This window comes from Solanum dulcamara, chromosome 1 (genome assembly GCF_947179165.1).
Source record: "Solanum dulcamara chromosome 1, daSolDulc1.2, whole genome shotgun sequence".
Lineage (NCBI taxonomy): Eukaryota > Viridiplantae > Streptophyta > Magnoliopsida > Solanales > Solanaceae > Solanum > Solanum dulcamara.
Window position 1 is genome coordinate 11,742,769 of NC_077237.1, and position 10,926 is coordinate 11,753,694.

Here is a 10,926-nt window from a genome sequence, read left to right on the forward strand (position 1 = left end):
TGCTGCATCTAGAGGATGGTTTATTCACCAAATGGATGTTCACAATGCATTTCTCAATAGGGACCTGCTGGAAGAGGTCTATATGACCATCCCTGATGGGTTTGCTAGACAGGGGGAGTCTACTACCAAGGTCTGCAAACTCCACAAGTCCTTGTATGGACTCAAACAAGCTCCCAGGCAGTGGAACTTGAAGCTGACTAAGGCCTTACTGAAGCTGGGATTTCATCAAAGCTACTATGACTACTCCTTGTTTACCAGGCAAGTTGACAGTGATATACTTATTGTACTGGTATATGTGGATGACTTACTGATTACAGGTAGCAACACTGGTCTAGTAGAGGACACAAAAAGGGTCTACAAAAGCAATTCAAAATGAAAGACTTAGGTGAGTTGAAGTTCTTTCTAGGCATTGAATGTGCTAGATCCAGTCAAGGAATTCACATGTCTCAGAGAAAATATGCACTGGAACTGATTGCTGAATGTGGGCTAGGAGGAGCTAAACCTGCAGGAACACCATTAGAACAAAACAAGAAGCTGACATCAGTGAAATATGATGAACTCCTGTCACATGAAGGCACAATTGATGATAAACAACTGCAGCACCCTGAAAGGTACCAGAGACTTGTGGGAAGACTCTTATATCTCACTATGACTAGACCTGATATATCTTTCCCAGTCCAGGTGTTGAGTCAATATATGCACAATCCCAAGGAGTCACATATGGAGTCTGCACTGAGAATTGTCAGGTACCTCAAGGAAGCTCCAGGCCTTGGGCTGTTAATGCCATCTCAAAGTACAAATACTTTGACTGCCTATTGTGGTTCTGACTGGGGTGCCTGCCTGGAAACAAGAAGATCTGTCACTGGATATCTAGTAAAGTTTGGTGGATCATTAATTTCCTGGAAATCAAAGAAACAAGAGACAGTATCAAGAAGCTCAGCAGAGGCTGAGTTTAGAAGTATGACCAACTGTGCAGCTGAAGTCACCTGGCTGGTAAGTTTGTTTAAAGAGCTAGGAGTCCAGATTGAACTACCTGTTAACATGATCTGTGATAGCAAGGCTGCTATTCAAATTGCTGCAAATCCCATCTTTCATGAGAGAACCAAACATATTGACATAGATTGTCATTTTGTAAGGGAAAGAATCTGTCAAGGATTGCTGAAGACCAAGTTTATACATACAAAAGACCAGCTAGCAGATATACTTACCAAGAGTCTAGGGAAAGCTCAACATCAACAGTTACTAAATCAGCTTGGAGTTATGAACCTCTTCAAACCTTAAGCTTGAGGAGGAGTGTTAACCTTGCAAGCTACCAAGGTTGAAGAGTGGTTATAATATTGTTATAAGTTGGTAAAAGTAGTTAAGAGTTTGTTAGCAGGTTGTTATGGTAGTTAAAAAATGTAGTTAAGAGTCAACTTGTATAAAGGTATAAATACAGTACATATACAATGTGGATGTATATATAAAAGGAGATGTACTAATGAATACACATACACTTCACTTTACAAAGATATTTTTCTCCCTCTAAAACTCTCTGCTCTCTCTTCTCTCTATAACTCTCTATTTCTCTGTATGTTCTTCTTCATCTTCTTCATCTAGCATCTTGCATGCTTGCTCTAACTCCTTTGATGGAGTTATCAGTAGGAAAACTAAAAAGTACTAATTGATAATTTAAAAATTAAACTACATAATAACATATAAGTTTTACTAACAAAGAGGGGGAAAAAAGCTTACAATCAGCTCATTATCAGTGGCCTTGATCCAATAGTTCGAGGCTTACTATCTAAACAAACAAAATCAAAAAGATATTAAAAACAAACTCAAAAACTACTTATTTTTCCAGTTTTTTTTCCAGAAGAATGCACTCCTTAAAATTTTTAGATGAAGGGAGATAAAATCTTGAGGTTGGGAATCTAGGGCTGAAGAGTATGGGTATATTGGGCAGAGTTGGTTTGAATGCTTGAAGTTTAACATTTTTTCTTTTGAAAAGCAGAAGCCAAAGGTTTGTTTAAAAAAAGATTTGGTTCATTGTATAATCTATCTATCTATATTATTATAAAACTGAGAACCACCGTTTAGAGGCACAATTTTTCGGAAAATATATTTATTTTTTTTGTTTTTATTTTTAAAATTTTAAATGGAGAAAAGTTTCTATTTTTAAAATTTTAAATGGAGAAAAGGGTGAAAATGTAAGAGAAAAAAGATAAATAACATTCAAGCTCTATATAATACCCAATATGTTATTGTCGGTATCCGATGTGGTATTGGGAGACTATGGAAGTTTTTCATCCACTAAATTAAAATGTAAAATTAAAATTAATTATTTTTCTTTTGTTCTTTGAAAAAAATACGAAATACGGTTAGTATGAAATAGAATTCTACAAACAGTTAAAAAAACAATTTTTATTTTACCTACAACCAACTTTAATTAAATTAATAAATATTCTTGATCTATCAATAAGTAAATGGGTAAAAATCATTTATATCCCTTAAACTTTATTTTAAAAATCAAACATTCTCTTATTTTCATAAATAATAAATTTTCTCCACCCTATCCGATACACTATCTATTTTACCCTTAATCATTTTTAATTCTCCATTTATATAGTATTTTTTTAATATTATATATAATATTTATTTTCTCCCCTAGATATATTAAGAACAGTTTAAATAATTTTATATATTATTATTGTTTTTTATTTAAGCTTATTGATTAATATTCTAAATATAATAATCCTTTTTATAAAGTTGTTATAAAGTATAACGATGTCTTTTTATAATACATGCATTTAATATGTATGTGCGTGTATTCATGTTTCACTTAGTTATTCTCTATTGCTAATATGGATAAACGAGTGTGATTGTCATTTATGAAATATTATCTAAATTATAAATTAAAATTTTATTTACAATACAGATAGATCATAATATATTTTAAAGTTATTTTAAAATCTACCTCTATTTTTTTATTAAATACTTTTTGCATTGCATTGAAATATGCTTATAAAGTTATCACTATATATTACCTTCACTTATGTAAATAGATATTAGAGTTTTGATTATTATTAATAAAATTAAAATTTATTATTTTGCTCATTTGTTTCATTATCGAGCCTCATACTTATATACTTTTTTTTGTCTTGTAAGTAATATATTTTTTATAGGTAAATTTACTTTTATAATGTAGGTGCACCCCTACCCTTTTCAGATTCCACTTTGTAGGATTACACGGAATATATTGTTATTATAGCTAAAAAATTTAGAAGACTTAAATAAAAATAATATAGTACTATTTTGAAGAAGTAATTTTTTTGATAATATAGGATTTATAAGCATTAAAAAAAATTAATTGACATAGAAGGAGAACGTCTATTAGTCAAAGTTGAGGAGGGATTTTGATTTTTAAATCAAAATTAAAAATATAAATAATTTTCACCCTATATAAATTTAACAAATAATAATGTTATTAAAAATTATGTCTAAATTGTTGCTTAAATCTTCTCTTTTTCAAGATCTTGAGAAACTATTAATATTTCTTGAAATAGCCTTGAAAGTTTGTAAAATATTTCTAAATCCGCACAACAAAATCTACAAATAATTTTCTTGTAAAAAATCAAAAATTAAATTCTCTAAAATTATATACTAAGTTAAATCTCTAGAATCAAAATTCTCAAGTATATTTTCAGGTAATAAAATTTTCAGGTAAATTCCCAAGAATTTTTTTAAGCTAAATTTGCAGCAAAAAAGATCCTGAAGTAATTCCCCATTTAATAAAATTCTCAGATAAATCCCCAAGAAGAAACTCCTAGCTAAATCCGCAAAAAAAGATCCCAAGTAATTTTTCAAGTAATGTAATCCTCAGGTAAATTTCCTGGTACGATAATCCCAAGTAAATCCCCATATAACTATCCTAGCTAAATTCACATGTAGCTTTACCTGGGGATTTTTCTAAAAATTACTAAAAAAATTTATTTTACTCATTTACTTGCGGATTTACCTATGAAAATGATTTCTACGGACTAAATTCCCACATAATTCCCTAGGTAATATTTTGTGCAAAATGGCACCAAATTTACCTGCAGATTTTCTTGAGAAAATAGTTTTCACGAGTAAAATATAGTAGAATTTAGAAATTTCATATTGTCCCATAAAAATTCACAGGAAAAGTAAAATCTCCAGGTATTTCACAGTTTTCTTGTAGTGACAAAAAATCTCTATAATTATTTGATTACTATAAAAAATCGCTATAATTGATAACTCCAGTAGTGGAGTTTTGTATAACATCACAACACTTGAGAAGAATCAGTTGAGAGAGGAACTGAAAGCAAAGAAGCAGAGAAGAAGAAACTGAAGAGAGACAAATGAGACAAAAGCAGTAGAATTAGAGAAGAAGAGGAAGCAATAGCTACATTGTGTAGAATCATATTTTTTCCAATCAAATCTACATGAGTGTGTATGTGATGTATTTATAGATCACTTTGTAGTTAGTTTCTAATCTTAACAACCTCTAACTAACTCTAACAACCTCTAACAACCTTACTCAACCATGGTACTTGTTAACTACCCCATGGTTAACACTTCCCTTCAAGCTCATGGTTTGAACAAGTTCATAACTCCAAGCTCATTCAGCAGCAGCTGGTGTTGTGTCTTGCCAAGACTCTTTGTGAGCAAGTCAGCTAGTTGATCCTTGGTGTGTGTGAATTCTGTCTTCAACATTCCTTGATTGATTTTCTCTCTTACAAAGTGACAATCAATATCTATATGTTTGGTCCTTTCATGAAAGATATGATTATTGCAATCTGAATTGCTGCTTTGCTTTCACACACCATGGTTATAGGTAGCTCAATGTGTACCCCAAGTTCTTCAAACAACCCTGCTAACCATGTAACTTCAACTGCATAGTTGGTCATGCTTCTGAACTCAGCTTCAGCTGAGCTTCTGGAGGCAGTCTCTTGGTTCTTTGATTTCCAGGATATTAAGGCTCCATCAAACTTAACTAAGTAGCCAGTTACAGATTTGTCTCTAGGCATCCACCCCAATCTGAGTCACAGTAGGCAAAAAGTTTGTTAGTGTCTTCTACAGGCATCAACAATCCAAGTCCAGGAGCTTCTTTTACATATCTAACCACTCTCAATGCTGCTTCCATGTGAGACTCTTTAGGACAGTGCATATACTTAGGACCTGAACTGAGAAAGCTAAATCAGGCCTAGTCATGGTCAAGTATAGAAGTCTTCCTACTAGTCTTTGATATCTGCTAGGATCCTGCAGCTTATGATCTTTATGTCCCTCATTACTTTTAATGCACTGATCATAGTGCACAGAGGTAAACTTCTGATTCTGTTCTAATGGAGTTCCTGCAGGTTTAGCTCCCCCCTAGGCCACATTCAGCTATCAATTCAAGAGCATACTTCCTTTGAGACATATGAATCCCTTTGCTTGATCTAGCACATTCAATACCTAGGAAGAACTTGAGCTCTCCCAAATCCTTTATTTTGAATTTTTTTTGTAAATCTTTCCTTGTGTCACTGATGATGGACTAATTACTACCAATAATCAGAAGGTCATCTACATAGACCAACACAATGAGTATATCATCCTCATCATGTCTAGTGAAGAGTGAGTAGTCATAATGGCTTTGCTGAAATTCCAACTGAATTAAGGACTGTGTTAGTTAAACTTCCACTGTCTTGGTGCTTGTTTGAGCCCATATAAAGACTTGTGAAGTTTGCATACTTTAGAACTCTCCCCCTGTCTAGCAAACCCAGGAGGAATGGTCATGTAAATATCTTATAAAAAATCACCATTGAGAAATGCATTGTGAACATCCATCTGATGAATAATCCAACATTTAGAAGAAGCAAGAGCAACTATAGACCTCACAGTCACCATCTTAGCCATAGGGCTGAAAGTCTCACCATAATCCAGGCCCTCCTGTTGACTATAGCCTTTAGCTACTAATCTGGCCTTGTACTTCTCCACTTTCCCTGTAGACTTATACTTGACCTTGTAGATCCATCTGTAACTAATAGGCTTCTTACCAGGTGGTCTACCAGACTCCAAATCTTGTTGTCCACCAAGGAATCTATTTCCAGCTGCATTGCTTAAATCCACTAAGGATCAAGAGCAGCCTCTTTATAAGAGGAAGGCTCTGAGATGGCTAAATAAGCCTTAAGACAAGAGTTATAGGAGGGATAAAGGTGGTTGTAGGTAACAAAGTTAGACATTGGATATACACAAGAGTGGCTTTTAGGCTGAATGACAAAGTTCTAAAGCCATAGAGGTGGTTTGGTTGGTCTAGAAGACCTCCTGGAAGGACAGGAACTGCTGCAGGAGGTGAGGGAACAACAGATGACATAAAGGGAGAGTTAGGAGTAGGAGGAGAGGAAGGGAATACAGGTGCATGTAGACTGGAGAGTGTAGTAGGGACACTTGAAGTAGGTGGATCAGCAGGTGGAATGCGGGTTAAGACTGGGAATATGGGATTGGATGAGGTGTGAAAGTTGCTGAAAGGGAACAAGTCCTCTTTGAACATAACATGCCTGTTAACAAAGAAGGATTTAGAATGCAAATCATATAAGAGGTACCCTTTTTGTGATATAGAGTAGCCCATTAGAATAGCAGGTATGGCTCTAGGAGAGAATTTATCTTGGATAGTTGGACAGGTGGCACAACACAGACAACCAAAGATTCTGATATGAGAGAGGGAGGGAGGATGTTGATACAGTAGCTCAAAGGGAGACTTATAGGACAGGAGTTTGGATAGGAGTCTATTGAGAATATAGACTGCAGTGGTAACACATTCTCCCCAAAACTATAAAGGTACAGATGCCTGGAACCTTAAGGCTCTTGCCATGTCCAATATAGTCCTGTGCTTCCTTTCCACCACACTATTTGTTATACCCCATTTTAACTCAAGGTCAAACGGTGTACAATATATTGATGATTCCTAAATTATTTAATTTTAAGGAGTCGTCACCTAATTATTTTAAGCTAAATTAGGATACCTAAATAATTAACAAATTTAATGCTAAAAATGATCTCCGATTAGTGGTCTACTTAACTTATGAGATTCTAGGTAAGAGTTCTAGTTATCCTAAAGGGAAGGGGTTAGGCATCCTTTAAAATTCGTTAAAAACGATTACCGGCCAAACTTAGATTAAATGATTAAAACTAAAATGTTGCTCAAAAGTTTTGAAAAATGAAGCTTAGTAATTATATGGAAAAAGATTATTTTTTTTGAACTTAAAATTAGTAGACGAAGATTGCTTATTGCATGAAAATAGGTAAAAAAAATGTTACTAGTAGCTTAGCCTAAAAATATTGGTCCCTTTTTTTTATATATACATAAATGAAAAGTTGCTATTATAATGACCTATTTAATTAGAGATACCCAAATCTAAACAATATATATAATGTTAGTTATTGCATTTGAAAGTGAGAACATATTCAAATAATATATATGCAAGTTTAACATGTAATTGCAATAATAGTACTAATAATAGTAGTAGTAATAGTAATAATAATAATAACAACAAAAAAAACTAATAATAATAATGATAATAATAAGAAGAATAGTAATAATAATAGTAATAGGAATAATAATAATAACGGTGATAATAATGATGATAAATAGTGATAACAACAACAGTAATAATAATAATAATAATAATAATAATAATAATAATAATAATAATAATAATAATAATAATAATAATAATAATAATATGATAACGGTAAATATAATAGCAATAATACGAGTAATAATAAATAAATAATAATAACAATAGAAATAATAATAATAATAAAAAAAATAACAATAAGCATAATAAATAATAACGTTAATAACAAATAATAATAACATATAGTAATAATAAAATAATAACGATAATAGTATAATAATAATAATGATAATAATAATAATAATAAATAAAATATTGACAAATATAATAATAATGATAATAATAAAAATAATAATAATGATAATAACAGTAAATAATGATAATAATAATAATGATAATGATAATGATGATGATATTAATAATGATAACTATACTAATAATGATAATAGTAATAATAATAACAAAAATACTAATAATGATAGCAATAATAGTAAAATAAAAAAAAATTGCTACTACTACTAATAATAATGATGAAAATAATAATAATAATAATAATAATAATAGTAATGAAAATGATGATAATAATATTAATGAAATAATAATAATAGTAAAAAAATAGCTATTAATAATAATGACGAAAATGATAATAATAATAATAATAGTACTACTAATAATATTAATAACGAAAATAATAATACATATAATAATGATAATAGTAAGTAAAAATACCACTATTGCTAATAATAACACTAATAACGAAAATAGCAATGATAATAACGATACTAATAACAAATAAAAAAAGAAAAAAATTAGTACTACATACTACTACTACTACTAATATATATATATAGTACTAAGGTGTACCCCATAAAACAGTAAATAAAAATAGTACTACATACTACTACTAATAATAATAATGAAAAACAATAATAAATATAATAATAACGACAGAAAATAAAAACACTAATAATAATGATAATAAGAATAATAACAGCAATAATAAATGTGGGAAATATAAACAGTCGGGATTGACGCTGAATATGGTCATCTTATTTGTTTGCTATTCAAAAGATCTAGGATATCGACTCCATGTGAGGGTATGATGACTATATCAAGTCTCAGATCAAGACTCCATTTTTGCTCCAGGAGTGTTCATGCAAACAAGAAAATAATGACGAAATTAGCAAGATAATAATTTAGGATAACCTTTTATGATAATAACAATGAAAAATAAAAGAAGAACGGAGTAAATATTACCTATTGCTGGGCAGTGAACGGAAATGCTTTGGTCACGAATATACCCTCGTTTTTCAAGTAAAATCGAGTTCAAATTGAGAGAAAATTCAAAAACTTCTTTTACAAGAATATACTTAAAATGAGAGTGTAAGATTTTCTTTTAGTGTTCTTCCCTATTCTGTCTGTGTTCCTCCTCTTTTTTGCTAGTTCGCGTTTGTGTAAGTCCTCTTTCCCGTTCTGTCCATTTTTTTTTTGAATTTAGAATGAGTACCCTGTCTATTTCTGCTCAAAAAACCAGAATGGTGGATGTTATATATATATATATATATATATATATATATATAAATGTAAGGATGGCAGATTGAAAAAAAAATTATTATAGGGGAATATAGGGGCACGCGCATGGAAATAAATAAATAATATACATTTTTTGAGAAGGCAAATTGGAGGTGGCGTCGGCATGCGTGGGTCAAGGAGAGGGGACAAAGGCTGATGGAATAGTTAATTAATAATATACACACACACACACACACATATATATATATATATATATATATATTTCTAAAAAGGGAGAGGGGACACACTTTTCGTTTTTTATTTTTTTTATTTTTTATTTTTATGTTATTATTATTAGATAGGATAGGGGAAGGGTTATGATAAATTATTAACAGTATGTGGGGAGAATGCATGCGCATAGAGTATTGGAATAAAGTAGGAAAATTTTAGGATTTTGGGGGCAAAGGTGATAGGCATGTGCTGTTGCTAGGTGTTATATAATGTTGGAAATGGTGTATATATATTCTTGTGATGTTATAAGGGAAAATGTAGAATGCTGGTTAGTTTAGGGCCGTTGGTGATAGTGTTTAGGAATTAGATAGATGCATGCATAGGCTTATATTTTATATTTTAGTATAACAAATGAATGTAATGATTATGTTAATATAATATTATTTGGGATATAGTAGATGAATATATGCGTATATATATATTAACACACATGAGCCGGGAATCATTTATCTTGCGGAAAGTGCCCACTTTGAATGGTCCAATACGAATGTCTACAACTCTCCATGCAGTACTGTACATACAATATTTATTATATATAATATTTAGGTATGAACATATTGTTATTTTATTTTATTTTATATATATATATTATTGTTTTATAGAAAGGGACATATATATTAGTATAGTAATAGTGTTGGAATATGGGTGGCATGTGTGGGGTGTATTTTTTATTTGAAAAAATAAAAGTAAATTTATAAAGTGTAGAAATTTAAGAAACTATTTAATGATTTTAGTATAGTAATGTGTAAATTAGTTTATGCGTAGTGTATAGATAGAATATGATGTGAAAATTGGGGGAAGGTTTATATATATTATTTGCATGTTGTAGTATTAATGGAAGAATTAAAAAGTTATTAATATAAAATTAATTATGTGTTATTTAGGGGAAGAAATGAAAACGTAAAATTAATTAGTGAAATTGGTTATCAAATTAGACGAATTAATTTACGATCTTCTTAATTGTAACAAAAGTAAAATGATTAACCTCATTGTAACTAATTATTAATTTACGAAATAATTAATTATGGTAAATAATAATTTTCTTTTTTTATAAGTCAAATTTAAATATTACTAAGAGATAATAACTATATAACAAAAAAGTGCATATGTTATGAAGATGACAAATTATTTAAAATACACTTGAAAATATGCATGGTTTTATAAAAGCCAATTATTTTAATTTAATTAAAATTGAAGAATTCTAGAATTAAAATAAGATGAGTATGCATTAATTAATTAACAAACCTCTCATTTTTGACAAAGTAAATAATTAACTTCAGTTTAAATAAATTAACTTGAAATATGAGTCTATTAATTAAATCAAACTAATTAACAGAGCTATTTATTTTAAAAATAAAAATCTTTTGAGATAATTTTTTGAATAAATAATAAAATATATTATATTCAAGATTTTTTTTTTTTTATATATATATATATATATAGCTATATATATAGAGAGAAATTAATTTAAAATGATGATACCATATATGTATATTTCGTTTTA